Source organism: Phodopus roborovskii, unplaced genomic scaffold (assembly GCF_943737965.1).
Source record: "Phodopus roborovskii unplaced genomic scaffold, PHOROB, whole genome shotgun sequence".
In the NCBI taxonomy this organism is placed as follows: domain Eukaryota; kingdom Metazoa; phylum Chordata; class Mammalia; order Rodentia; family Cricetidae; genus Phodopus; species Phodopus roborovskii.
The window spans coordinates 18,766,009-18,781,678 of NW_026126447.1; the positions used below are offsets into that span (position 1 = coordinate 18,766,009).

At 37.6% G+C, this 15,670-nt stretch overlaps 1 protein-coding gene across 1 annotated transcript in view; it reads left to right on the top strand.

Moving 5' to 3' along the window:
• Positions 1–15,670, top strand: part of Cntln (centlein) — a 242,082-nt gene that overhangs the window by 6,404 nt on the left and 220,008 nt on the right. The gene's annotated exons all lie outside the window — the stretch shown is intronic.

Consider the following 15,670-nt stretch of genomic DNA (forward strand, 5'->3'; position numbering starts at 1 on the left):
TATTCTTGTTTCGGGTCTCTAGTGCTGGTATCAGTCTAAAAATATCTGCTTTTTCTTTTCTTGTTAAACTCGGTGATACATGCCAGACTATGCTGAATTTTAGCGTCCTCGATTGTTGTAGACTCCTAAAATACTGTAATTGGCTTTTCCTCATGTTGCTTGTATGTCCAGTGTATCAGCCACTCTTCTCTTTTGATGATCAGAATTACCTTCTGTGTAAGCTCCCTGGTTGCTTCTTCAATATCCTGGGAATAAATGTTTTCTGTGCTTTTTTTTTTTTTAATTTGAAGCAGTGTAACCTTCTAGAAAAGTTCTGGCTGTTGAATGGACATTTCTGTGATTTTATTTTTCACCCTTCTTTCTTAATATTTTTTTCCAACTTAGAAAGGTATCCTCAATTCTTGCCTGTCTTTTGGTTGAGCAGAAGGAAAATAGTAAAATATGAGGCCATTTTATCATCCTTTATAATTTCCATTTTATATGTTTAATATATTAATGTTTGTAATTGTAGAAGAATATATATATACATACATACATACATATATATATATATTTATGTGTCCATACAGTTTATAAATAAATATATTGGAGGTATGTACTCAAACTCAGAAACTTTTTGTTCTTAATATATATATATATATATATATATATATAATAAGAATTTTAGAGGTTATTGTTTTATAGCTGTGATTTTCAAAATTTAGTATATATAATTTGTGCATAATTAGTAAGAGTTATCCAGAGGAAAGAGGAACTGAACTAATAGAATGAATCTATATTATTAAGGGATTTATTAGATTGGTTTATACAATATAGGCTCAGTGATCCAACAATGCTTACACATTAGAGAGGCTAAGAACCTGGTAGCTGTTCAGTCAATGAGGCTGGATGCCTGAGCATTGCAATGTGGTGCTGAAGGCCTGGAGGACTGCTGGAAGGCTCCTGGTCATCAGTCTATAGAAAGGCCAAAGAAGCTAGCATCCTATATCAGTGCAGGAGCCACAGAAGCTACAGAGGAGATATACTGATCAATAAGGAATGAAAATGAGCATTCATACTTGCTGGCACATTCATCCATCTTATGTCTGCTAGTGTTAATTCCTTTGCTTTTTTGTCAACAAGGACTGAGTATCAGAAGCTTTCTAGAAATTCTGAAGGCCATTGGTGCCAAATTGGGACTGCTGAAGGGTTCAGCCTCACGGACTGAGCAACTATTGTTTGCTCAGCTTCTCTGGTGTCATGCAGATCGTATTGGAGTACTCAGACCATATTGGGTAAACCCATCTAATAAATTAGCATTTAGTGTGCATATATCCTATCACTTCTGTTATTCAAGAACACCCTGACTAATACACCAACCAAGACTAGCATTACCCCACATATACTTGAAAATTGTTTAAAATGCTGTTATTGCAGATACACATACACAGTGTACCTATCTCTGGGGTGAGATCCAGGAGTCTTTCTAAAAATAAACTTTCCATACAATTCTGATGTTGTAGTTCCTACATTACAGTATGAAATGTCTTAAATTGCAGTTTCTAGTGTTATTACTATGTAAATATCTTCTGGAGAGCTAGGTAGCATATTAACATTCGTTTACAAGTGCAAACTCTGCCACTCAACCTGAATCTTTCTAAAAAGAGTATTCTAAATGGTAAAGTCAAATAAAATACAGAAAGGTAATGTGTCATTTGATCCCAAGTAATTAATTATCATTAATTATACAAATTAGGCTCTGTTTGAGTATGATGGTGTCTCGGTCTTGACAGTGTTCCCCACAGCCCTGGAACTTATATTTGTCCTTCTTTGTACCTTTTCATAAAAAAGCACTGATGGTGGTTGAGGCCTAGTTTTGGTGTTTCCAGGCTCTTGGTCTCTTATTAAAATAATTGAATAAATACTTCCACAGATTTGCAAAACAAACAAGATGATTTTATTTGTAGCTAAGTGATAGATTATAGAGGGATGTGCTGCCCAGATTGACAGAAGTCCTCCAAAGTAAGAATACTCTTGGAAGTCCCAGGGGCATTTAGAAGAACAAACCGAGGAAAATTCTTTATTTTGAATTATAAATTAGGTCATATCTTTGTTTTTACCACTGTTCATGTCCCTTCCCATATGCCTCTCATTTTAATGATATGTACACCCAATTGTGTATAGTTATAAGTTGGTAAGTAACGGATTTGCCTTACTGTGCATACACTCAAAACTGGTTCAGGTCAGATTGACTTGCCTGTTTTACTTAATTCATTGGGAATACACTTGAGTGAAAGTGTATAGATTTGACTGTTATTAAGTGTATTGGTCAGGTTTCTGTCTGTGTTATCATTCAGAGATGAAAACAGAGGTAGTCAGATGCAAGCAAAAGTTCGAGGGACTTCTGACATTGTTAGGTGTATTGCTTGGAGAGGGGAGTGTGTGCATACTACATACAAATGAAGGAAATAGGCTGCCAAGTACATTGCAAGGGCCAGGAGTGAGCTCTCAGTTTCCAGTTCTTTGGATAAGAGGCCAAGAAGTTGGAAATGCCCAACTCTGTCCTGACCACTGAAACACATTGGCTAAGCCAAATGTGAGGAAGTGAGAATATACATTCTTTCCTTTCTTACTACTTAAACTCTCCTCACTACTCTTTAGTCCTTTTCATTCTGAAGTCCAAGGCTTAGAGTCCGTGGCATTTCTACAATGTAAACTCCATTGCTTCCCCACTCTATCTGGGAAAGACGCTCCTTTCAATTGTACCATATTTAGGAAGCATGTATGAATTATCCAGCTCCCATTTCCTACCAAACTCTGGGGAAACTGGTCCTTTGCTCAGGTGGTGACAGTTCCTGGCTTGCCAGACCTGCATTATAGTAAGACATGACTTCTAACTATGGATATAGCTCCCCTAATCCCTGCAATGTAACTTTTTCATTCAGGCAATGACCCCACTTTAGTGAGCGGCACCTTTCACTAGAGGCTCAGTGGGAGGAGATCACATTCTCCACCTGGAGGTTGCCAAAAGCTATTGCTTGTACCCAGGGGCACCATAGCTTGAAAGGTGACATAGGTGATAGAGGAACTGAGCCCTAAGTCTAAGGAAGTAAAAGCGATATTGCACTATGTTCATCTAAGCTGAGAATAAAGACATTCTGTGTCTTGAGAAGGGGTTCCATAGAGGGGATATATGCCCTCCTCTTCGATCTTCAGGGGAAGTCTTCTTGGGAGAACGGGGCAAAAAGTTCTCCATTTTGTCCCTCCTCTCCATTTCCCCCTCTTCTCATTGAAGGTTATCATGGGCAACTCCCGCTGCTGTTCTGTGAGACTCCCCTCAGGTGTTGCCTCCATCATTAGTAAGAAGTTTGTGACATCTTATTGTACTTGCACATTGCCTGGCCCTAATACAATTTGGGGTAGAGAAAGAAATGGTTCCCAAATGACCATGACTATATTTAGTATCATCCTTCAGTTAGAATTTTTTTCTGTAAGACACAGAAAGGTGAGCTGAGATCTATATGTAAAGGCATTTAAGCACTATGCCAAGATACTTCCATTAACTAAGGAAACAGGAAAGCCCCACAGAAGTGAACTCTACTTTGACCCTAACCCTGACCCTGACATTGTACATGATCTAATCTAAGAGATGTATTACAAGTCTTTCAGGGGAAATCTCTCACCATCATCCCCTTGATGGCTCATCAACTCAGTAGCTAGGAATGTTGTCAGATAGCATCTGAAGTCTATAACAGTAATTTGTGTGCTATATGCTTAAAATTTGATGTAGCAGGAGAAGAGATACATGCAGTAGAGGAAGTGATTACATGACCTTTCTATCAATCAGGACAAAGAACCACCTTCAATATTCTCCGATAACCAAACCACAAAAGGAAGCCTTAAGCAGTAACTAATATCCTTGGATCTACTCACTCAGGTGGCCCACTTTCAATCCAATCTGTACTATCAATTTTCTCTGACTAGCACCACAAATGAACTTATGTTCTTCATTTCCCTTGAAGTTTTCAGTTTTATAAATAATATTTTTACTTCTAAAAGTACATATTTAATTTTTTTCAGAATGGTCTCTAATAGAATAATTTTTTTAGTTTTTTATTGTAAATTTAAAGTTTTTTTGCATTATCTTTGTTTCTTTTCTTTTCTTCTTCTTCTTTTTTTTTTTTAAACATACTTCTTTCTTTATTTTACATCCTGGCTTAAGTTTCCCCTCTTCCCTCTCCTCCCAGTTCTTCAACCCTGACCCTTTCTGGTCCCTAACCCCCAGTCCACTCCTTCTTTGTTTCTGTTTAGGGAAGGGCAAATCTCTCATGACAATCAACAAAACACGACATACCAAGTTGCAGTAAGATTAAACACCTCTTCATATATTGAGGGTGGAAGACAACCCAATATGAGGAGTAGAGCCCCCAAAGCCAGTAAAAAGTCAGACAAAGCTCCTGTTCAGACTGTTAGGAGTCCCACAAGAGCACCAAACTACAGAACTGGAGCATATATGCAGTGCACCTTGATTAGTTCCATGCAGGCTTCCTGGTTGTGGGTTTAGTCTCTGTGAGTCCCTATGAGTCAGGTTAGTTGATTCTGTGAGTTTTCTTGTGGTGACCTTGACCTCTCTGGCTCCTACAATCCTTATTCCTCCTCTTCAGGATTCCCTGAACTTTGCCTAAAGTTTGGCTGTGGGTCTGCATCTGTTTCCATCAGTTGCTGCATTAAGCCTCTCAAATGACAAATCGGGCTAGGCACAAACTTGGTAATAGGAGATGGACAGTTCAGGTTACATATCTTTTATTGCTAGGAGCCTTAGCTGGGGTCATCCTTGTGGATTCCTGGGAGATTTCCTTGTGGTAGGTTTTTACCCCAGAATGTGCTCCCACTTTCCAGTAGTCTCTTTCAATACTCTCCCACTCTGTCCTCTCCCCAGCTTCATTACTCATGTTTCCATCCCTACTTGCCCTTAGTCCACTCACTAAATCTATTCTATTTCCTCTTTTCAGAAGGATCTGGCTGTTGTCTTCAGTCCTCTTTGTTACCCATTTTCTCTGAGATTGTGGATTGTAGCATGGCTATTCTTTATCTTACAGCTAATATCCACTTATGAGTGAGTACATACCATGCTTGTCTTTCTCAGTCAGCGTTACCTCACTCAGGATTATGTTTTCTAGTTTCATCTATGCCTTCAAATTTCCTGGTGTTCTTGTTTTTTAACAGCTGAGTAACACTCAATTGTGTAAATGTAACACATTTTCTTTATCCATTCTTCAGTTGAGGGACAAAGTGGTTGGGTAAAAGATTAACTAAAAAAAAAAAAAAATCAGTAGCTCTCCTATATACAAATAATAAACAGGCTGAGAAAGAAACCAGAGAATCAACACCCTTTACAATGACCTCAAGTAATATTAACTATCTTAGTGTAACTCTAGTCAAGCGAGTGAAAGACCTGTACGACAGGAACTTCAAGTGTTTGGCAAAAGAAATTGAAGATATCAGAAGATGGAAAGTTCCCTGTGCTTATGAATTGGTGGGATTAACATAGTAAAAATATCCTTCTTACCAAAAGCAATCTACAAATTCAATGCAATCCTCATTAAACTCCAGGACAATTCTTCACAGACCTTGAAAGAACAGTATCTGTTTCTTAAAACCTTTTTGTTTGTTCATTTGTAAATTCACACATCACTGAAGTGAGTTTAGATCATGTCCATTTCCCATTCCTCAAGCTCCTTCCTGACCCCCACTCTCCCTTCCTGGTTTCACCATCTTCTCATTATCCTTCTTTTCTTATTGAGTCTCTATGGTAACTCAAAGCAGAAGCACTATGCCCTAAGTTAGAGGGTAGGCAGAAGAGCGGAATCCCTGTTTCTCTCCTGTGCCTTAGTTTGCCTTGGCATCAGTCAATGTCAGCTGAAGCAGGGTGAGAAATATGGGAAAGAGGGGGAACTCTTCTTGACTTGAAACTCCCTTGGGTATATTCCCCATACTGCTGAGCTGGAATGGTCCAGGGAGGAAACTGTCTTGGTGCAGTTCCCACACAGTCCCTTGCTTTCTCTTTTTTATTTATTTTTTTTTATATTTTCTTACATAGATGCCTTTTTCCCACTTGTTGTTTGCCCAGGAATATTTCTAGAAGCTTTATGTGGTTATATTTTGTGTGTTGTAGCTTTCACCAATATCATTGGAAAGTGTATTTGAGGAACTTTTCTTTCATACTGTTTTTATGTTCAAAGTCCATCCCTTGATGTTTGTTGTTTTAAACTCTTAAAGTTTGGATGATTTTTGATTAAGCAGTAGATGATCTCAGCACTAGACCAAAAGCTACAGACAGTTACAATCATGATGAGTTCTACTGACTGAGGATATAACTCAGTGGTACAGTGATTGCTTAGCATATGCAGTACCCTATATAAAATCCTTAGTATTGTCAACAAACTTTCTTTCTCTGTCTGTGTCTCTGTCTCTCTCTGTCTCTCTCTTACACACAACAGACACACAGACACCTTCCATCAACAACATAATAAGGGTCCTGTTGTAACACATTCTGGATGTAACATTACTTTTAAACATTTGTTACTTTTGCTCATCTGAGAGGTTAAACAATTATTTGGAATAGCTTGACTGCACTTCTTTTACTGTGTGCATTATGTCTGAGATTCATGTTATTCTCTCTGTTGTGGACCTTTTCTTACATCCATCTTTGTACACCCATTGCCTTGGCATTTCTAATTCATGTCCCTTGGAGCCTTTCAAACCTAGTACTCTGTGGGTAGAGCTTAACTGGCTTTTCTTTTGGAGTTACTCTGCTACCTAACTTTTTCAATGCCATAGACATGCCATTTTCTTCCTTCTCTCTAGATTTCACATCTTGAGGGTAATCTTTGATACTTTTTAGCCTCTTTTCTAACAGAAAATCAATCCCCAAGTTCAGTCCCTTTCTCCTTTGCAGTGTCACTCAAACCTAGTAATTCTTCTGTGTCCTTAACTTCTAAATCCTCTGTCTTGGCTCTGACTGTCTCAGCTGTGAACATTGTAGTGATTCCTTTTCCAAAATCAGTCTTTTGCATTGTTCACTTTGAAACAAAGCAAGATGTAAGACACCAAAGGGGAGAAAACTAAAGCTCAGGCTAGAAGCAGTTAGTGGTAATTTTGGGATTAATTTAATGGGGATGTAGCAGAAATTGTTTACTTAAGCTCTTAGGAGACCCCAAATGCTGCAAGAGAATAACTTTGGGTGTTGGGACAAGTATACACATGGTCATATATTAAACTGTTAAAATTATTTACTGAATGTCATCTGTCAGACACTTTTCAAAGTGAGAGGAAGAAAGTTCTGCATTTAGCCATTTAGATTGCTGTCTCGTTGGAAGGCATGGATGTGCACAGTTTGTAATGGGGTTTGATAAGCATTATGACAAGGATATTCATATTGTGGTATTTTTATTTCTGGATAGAGACATGCAATATTATTAAAATTCTATTTTAAATAGTTAGAAGTTTATTGTAAGTTTATTGTATCTTGAAAATCAACTTTTGATTTCCCCAATAGGAATGATTTGACACAAATATTGAAATTACGTATATTATATTTTGCTTATGTGCTTATAAAATATAATTTTGTATTGATTAAAGGTTGTACTGGCTAGTTTTTATTGTTAACATGTCACAACTGAGAGTTATCTGGGAATAACCAACCTCAGTAATTTGGAATTGCCCAGCTCAATTGGCCTGGCCATGTCGGTGAGAGATTGCCTTGACAAATGTTTGCTGTGGGAGTGTCTATCCTCCCCTGTGGTAGCATCTCAGGTAGGTGGGTCTGTGCTATACTAGAAAGGCAGCTGAGCATGATCCTGTGAGTGAACTAGTGAACATCGTTCATTCCTGGTTCTGCTTTAGTTTTGTGAGTTCATACCTTGATTTCCCTCAGTGATTTAGTGTGACCTGGACACAGACAGAAACCCTTTCCTTTCCTTAGTTGATTTTGCTCATGTTGTTTGTCACAGAAACAGAAAAGAAATTTGAACATAGATATTTAAATTTGTCTTTTTTATTTTAAAAAAAATTTAAGATGAATTATTGCTGTCAAAGCTCATTTTAGATACGACATTTGTATTGAGTCTGTATTGTGTCTACTAGTCTGCTGTGTCCTAACCCTTGTACTCATGTGTCACTGAGGAGTTCCCACCCTCAGCCAGCTTTTCTCCTAGCATGTATCAAAAGCAAAGACCCTGTGCAGCTGGGCCAGTGGTGAGTGGTGACTGGAATATCTCTGGTGAGGCTCTAGATTACCACAGCAGCTCTACCTCTTGATGGCTGATGGTCTGTCATGTTCTAAAGAAATGCTACACAACAGTTAACTTAGTGATTTGTTTATTTGTTTTTTTTAACTTAATATTTTGAAGTTACTTGTTGAATAGGTATTGTATACAACTGTGATGATTTAATCTTGGTTGTCAGCTTGATTGGATCTGGAATGATTTAAGAGATACACCCGTGGATGATTTTATAAGAATATTTCCTGGAAAGACTTAACTAAGGCAAGGAAGATCCTCTCTCTGAATGGGAAGAATGCCTCCCTCCACTGGCTACTCAAATGTAAAGTTGGCTGAGAGAAAATCAGTGCTGTGTTTGCCTGTGTCTCTGTTCTTTTGTGGGTGGTGAATCTACACACATGCTCTTGCTGCTCCTTCCCCCCTTGGCTGACATCATAATCTACCTTCTTTGCCCATTCAGTGTGCATTGAAGACCAGCGGGTCTCTTGGAATTACCTAGGCCTTCAGTGCCAAATTGGGACTGCTGAGATATCCGGGCTAGTGTCCTCAACAGGCATGAGGTTTTTGACCTGTTTTGTGTGCAAACAGCCTTGGTTGGACTACGCAACCCAACCCAACCCATATTATATAGTCCAATCTAATAAATCCCCTTGGTAATGTATGTTTATTCTTTTTATTCTGTTCTTCTCTATAGAGAAAAATTAACATAATACCTATATTGTCATTCATTTTGGTATATTCTATATACTACTTATGATTATTCTTTTCCTATTTTTGATTTCCTTATTTGAATCTTGTTTTACTTTGAGAGGTCTTATTAAACTTGTAGCACTTCTCATACCTCAGCGCTTCAGATGCAAGCCTGCATCTTTATTTGAAATCTAGAGGTAATGACCATAACTAGTAACTAGTAATAAGGATTATGACCTGACCAGGAGCAGAGTACAGTGAGGTACAGTAATTTACAGTGGGATAGGGTGATAATCTCTCTCTCTCTCTCTCTCTTTCTGTGTGTGTGTGTGTGTGTGTGTGTGTTGGTTCTGTTGAGAGCAATATTTACATCAGATGACGAGGTAAACCACAAAGGGTTGATGCAAGTGTGTGTGGAATGTATACTCAACTTCCATAGTCTGGCACCCATTTTCACCTCTTCCTTTTTGGAGTAATTTTAGAACCTCAGGCAATGCTAAAACTGATAGAAATGACAACCTCTTATTGTATGACAAATAGTTTTGTTGTTCCAAGTGATTTCTGGTACATTCTTTTGAAAGTACACATATTTCTAAGTATATAATTGAAAATAAATAGTAAACTAGACAAAATCATGGCCAATGCTGCTGTCAAATATTTTTTATTGAAGAATTTTATAATTTTTAGATATTTATGTTTAATCCTTTAATCAATTTTGAGTTACAATAAAAAATCCTATTTATGCTTATTGCTGCTGCTTTATGCTCTACAGACAACAGGCTACAGCTTTTTCAGCCTTTCCTCATGGAGATTCCCCAGGAATCTCCAAGCCTTAAGTATCAGACTTGTGCTGTAGAGACATCCTCAGGGACTACTACCAGGATCTCTGTATGCAGACAGCTTTTATTGGATTACAAGTCCCTGTCACAGAAGGAAGTCTAGAGGAGTTTCCTTTACAGTATATAACATTCTATCTGCTCTGTTCTTCAAGAGGATCTATTCAGTACAAGTTCTAATGAGGAAATAAGTTTAACAAGAAGGTGGAATGGAAAACTAAAGAATATTGATAATCAAACTCAAGAAACACACACAGTTGGAAACCGATCTCATTATTATGGAACCATAAAAATGATTGTTTTTTAAAATGTCCCCTCTACTCAAAGCAATCTCTAGTTTCACTATTGACCTTGTCAGAGTTGCAACAGGATTTTTCACATAAAAATAAAAAGCAATAAAAAAAAGAAGGTTCATATACAAAACAGAATTTGTAGGCAAGAAAAACAGAGATCACATTTCCTTGTTATTAATTGAATCACAAAGTTATAGTAATCAAAATAGTATGCTACTGACATAAGCACAGACACCCAGATCTGTAGAACAGAATAGTAAACATGGAAGTAAATTCATATATAAACCATCAGCTAGTTTTTATAAAAAGTTTACACAGTGCAAAAAAGGATAAACTTTTAAATAAATTGTGATGGACAGACTGTATATTCCAATGATTTAGAATACAATGTGGGTAAGTGAGACCACTCTGTGGGTAAAAACACTTTTGCAAACTTGATGAAGAACCCAGCTAAAGGTGGAAGAACCAAAGTTGTCTTCAGACTTCCACACTCACCCCTGCTAGAAACTGTACTTATGTATGCTTTGTAGACAAAACTGCAGGAAGTTTATAGTTGTGGGTGTTCTTAATGGGCTGCCAGGATCTTCTAGTGTACAGGAGACTGTGTGGTTTAATATGCTGTATGGTTGACCACAATCATCTCTATATTTATATGTTCTTAGGTATTGTAGGACTGGTAAAATGTTCAGAAATTCTTTCCATGAAGTTATTTCCTATTTTTTTTGTGCTTGGTTATACTGCATTCTGAAAATCCGTGTGTGTGTGTGTGTGTGTGTGTGTGTGTGTACGTGTGTATACACATGAACACATATTTATGTATGAATAAGAATATGCATGTACACCATGTACCTGCAGGGACAAGCAGAGGTTAGAAAGGAGTGTTAGATCCTCTGGAACTGGAGTTACAAGCAGTTGTGAGCTGCCATGTGGTAATGGGAAATGACCCTGGGTCCTCTGGAAGAGCACTTACTAGTTAGTGTGTTTAACCACTAAGCCATTTCTACAGTTCCTACACTATTCTTAATTAGACTCTTAAAAAGATTTAATTCATTATTTAGTTATGTGTATGTAGATAGAGTAGAATGGGGGAGTTATGTGCATGTGATTGTGTACAGAGACCAGAGCAGCTGGAGTTTTAGGCAATTGTGAGCCATCTAATGTGGGGACTGGGAATCAAACTCAGGTCACCTGAAAGATCTTCAAGCACTGTTACCCACTGATCAGTCTTTCAAGTCCAGATTGGAATTTTGAGCCTTTGTAGAGCTATTTTGTTTATGGAGAACATTTACATTAATTTTTATAGGAGTATGATGTAGTGATATTTTATGATCTAACTAATAAAGCTTGCCTGAAGATCAGAGTGCAAAGCTATCCACACTAGTTATCCATAGAGGCAAGGCAGTGGTGGCAAATACATTTAATCCCAGCAGCCACACTGGTTATCCATAGAGGCCAGGTTTTGGTGGTACATACCTTTAATCCTGGTACTTGGGAGACAGAGGCAGACAGATCTCTGTTAATTCAATGCCACCCTGAGCTACACGAAATTGATACAGTCTGTAAGAGAATCACAGCACACACAAAGGTGATCTCAGCACTTGGAATACCATGCCTTTAATCCCTAGAGAAGAATATAAGGCAGGAGGAGATAGGAGCTCAATGCAATATGAGGTTTGGAGGAGACAAGTGTCGTCTGGAGATGCAGTCAGGTCAGTGTCACCCTTTCTGTCTGAGCATTGGTAGAGGTGATAACTCTCTAGTGGCTGGCCACTTTGCTTCTCTGATCTTTAGTTTTAATCTCAATATCTGTCTCTGGGTTTTTATTATCAAGACCAACTGGAATTCATGCTACAGTATGAGGTTTGGTATTTTCTACTGTAGTTATCCTATAGCATACTGGCTTTTAAATTAGATATAAGAAGATAATTATAAAATTTTTGAATTTCAATATTTTTTATGCAGCATTATTTTAATTAACCAAATATTCTAAAAAAAATTGCTACTGATTTTTTTGAATGGGAGAATGTTTTAAATGACTAAATATAGCAATATTTACAGTATTTGATAAAAACAAAACACAACAACCCAAGTGCTTAGTTTCATTACACTATAAGCTTAGTCAAAGTGTTGACACATTCACCCATAAGCTGTTTCCTCTTACAAGCCTTTACATCAAGGCCTCCAGTGTTATTTATATTGTATTCACTTATGCTGATACTTTATTTATCTCTGATGCTTTGTAGCATAAAGGAATAACTCCTGGACATTTGTGAGTAAAGCTTCTAAAAGTTTGTGGAAACAAATGGTTGAACTTGACTGAGGGGCTTCTGTGAAGAGAAGAAAGGTTAATGTTCTTAGCAGCATTGAAGACTAACTGTATTATCTCAGAGTTGGTGCTGCCTCAAAGCACTGACTGCAGCTGTCACCACTCATTGGAAAGCAGTAATTCTGGGCACCGCCTAAACATCATTAGTAAGAAGCTTTTTAGTTGTAGTGATGAATAGTAATATGCAACACTTGTATGTTTATTTCCAGCATTAATTATCTCAATGGTACTTTAGTTCTTCTGACCTTAAAGATGAATAATAAATGGAATAGAAATTTCCCTAATTAATCATCAGTGTGGTGAAGATGGATTTGTCCTTCAATCCAGAAACTTTTGAAATATATATGCATATACATATTTAATTTTAAAAATAGCCTGTGTCATTTGTCACTCTGATACTGTTTATTTTAAGGAAATAACTCAGATAAGCCTTGTTTTCTGCTCTAATCTTAAAATATGACCATTGAAGAAGTGTGGCTCAGTGATTAAACCCTTGAGCTCACAAAGGTTCATTGATAGCTGAAATTAAACCATCAAACATTTTTATTTTTTGTTAGCCAAATTTTTATAAATGACACTTGTAACAATTGAATGTTTTTTATTTTTTAAATTTTAAATAACATTTAATTATATAAATTTTTTCTCTTCCCATATCTCTTATGTATCTACTCTCAAACTGATGACCACTTTTTATGATTATAGGTATTATTTATGTATATATATCCAAATATATACAATATTTGATATTGTTCATGTATATATGATATCATGACTGACCACTTTATATTAATTAGATAATTAGTTAGGGAGATCCTCCCTAGGATATACTAATTCTTCATCTTTCATTATTCCTTAGTTGCCTATAGTTCTTAGTCTAGCAGTTGGGCTCCATGAGATTTCCCTCTTCAATGTTACCATACCTATTGTTATTATTGTTGTTCAAGTCTTGTTTAGATGACCATGTTATTGAGGTATCAATGGATATAGCTTTCCTGTTATTTCTAGGAGACACAGTCCTCAGACTCTTATATTTTCACCCCATCTTGTGCCATGTTCCCTGATTCCTAGATGCAGGAGTTCTGTTGTAGATGTGTCATTGAGGCTAGGCACATTATGATCAGTTGATCTCTACATATGATCTGTTATAGTTTTCTCTAATGATCTTTATTTGTTGTAAAGAGAAGCTTCTCTGATTAGTGTATGGTGGTTTGAATAAAAATAGTCCCCACAGATTCATAGGGAGTGGCATTATTGGATGTGTGTCCTTGTTGAAGTATAGGTGTCCTTGTTGGAAGAAGTATGTCAAAGGGGATGTGCTTTGAGGCTTTAGAAGCTCAAGCCAGGCCCAGTATCACTCTCTCTTTCTGCTGTCTGCTCATCTAGATATAAAACTCTTGGTTCCTTCTCATGTCTGCCTGAGAGCCTCTATGCTTCCTGCCATGGTGGTAATGGATGAAACCCTCTGAAACTGTAAGCCAGCCCCAATTAAATGTTTTCCTTTATAAGAGTTGCCATGGGCATAATGTCAATTCACTGACTAAGATACTGACTAAAACAAGGGTATAAGAATAAGATTTACAATATACTTAGGTATTATACTGGTCTAGTAAAATGGGTTCTCTAAGATTCATGACAGCACTAGGCCCCAGGTAGTTGCCAATATTTCTAGTACCAGAAATGATTTTCCTACTGTTCAGTGAATTTTGCCTCCCATTGGCAACTGTTGGTAACTGCCTAGATAGGTGTGCCACTATTGCACTTTTAGAGCTATCTTGGCATACTGTCATTTGTGCAGCGAATAGGAATCATAAATGGATAAGGATTTTTATAGGTTCCCTCCTTTAGCAGCTTACACAGCACCTCTGGTACTATGAAATATATTCCTCAGGGTGGTGGCTTTCGGGTCAGATTCAACTACAATCTTCCAAGACCTATGACCAAAGTGTGTTGTGTCTTTAACAATAGGGACTTAATACCTTCAGCCTCTGAAAGACAACTAGGGTTAACAACAATAGATTTTTTTTGGGGGGGGTTACTTGAACTACCTTGACCAACAACTTGAACAGTGCTTTCTTATTCATACCTGGGTAGTAGGGTTTTTATTAATCTATGGATCCCTAGCACCCATCTAAGATTCATGGCTGATTGTGCACAATTTGTGGGGACATAGGTAGATGACAGGAGTTTGCTGGCCAGCAAATCTAACAGAAGGGGTAAACTTCCAGTTCAATGAAAGATATTTTCTCAAAATAAAAAGTGGATAGTGGTAGGGGAAGATACCAAATGTCCTCCCCTTGCTTCCACATGTGTGGGCATAGGCTTGCATACATCCTATGTATATGCACAAATGTATACAATGTTCTTTTATGTCCCACAACAATAAAACAAGATAAAACAGATAAAAATATTGTTGAGGGGAAAGAGTGTTCCAGTTAAGTTTCAGAAAGGCCAATGATTTTTAAGATGTAGTATAGTATCCATTTTTAAAACTTAAGCTTTTTATTTTGAGATAATACAGAAAGACTGCTACCCAGTAATAACAGTTTTGAAACTAAAATATATGTTGAATCTAGGTGTATTGGCTAGTTTTATGTCAACATACACTAAAGTTTCTAAGAAGGGAGAACCTTAATTGAGATATTCCCTTCATAAGATTGGGCTGTAGCCATGTAAGCCTCTAGGTTATTTTCTAGTGATTGATGTAGGATGGCCCAGCCCATTGTGGGCAGTCACCTCTGTGTTGGTGATCCTGGGTTCTATAAGAAAGCAGGTTGAGTTGGGCATGGTGGCACAGGCCTTTAATCCCAGCACTCCAGAAGCAAAGGAAAGGGGATCTCTGTGAGTTTGAAGCCAGCCTCTTCTACAAAGCAAGTTCCAGGACAGCCAAAGCGTTTACACAGAGAAGCCCTGTTTCAAAAAACAAAAAGGAAGAAAGGAAGGAATGAATGAAGAGAGGGAGGGGGAAGAAGGGAGGGAGAGGGAGGGAGGGAAGAGGGAGGGAGAGAGGAAGGAAGAAAGGAGACTGAGCAAGCTATGGGCAATTAAGCCAGTAAGTAGCACTCCTCCTTGGCCTGTTTATCAGCTCCTACCTTCTAGTTTCTGCCCTGCTTGAGTTCCTGCTCTAACTTCCTTTGATGATGAACTGTGTTGTGGCAGAGTCAGCCAAATAAACCTGTTCCTCCCTAGATTACTTTTGGCGTTTTTATGACCAGTAATAGTAATCCTAATTAAGACTTCAAGATACACACACCCTTGATTCATTTG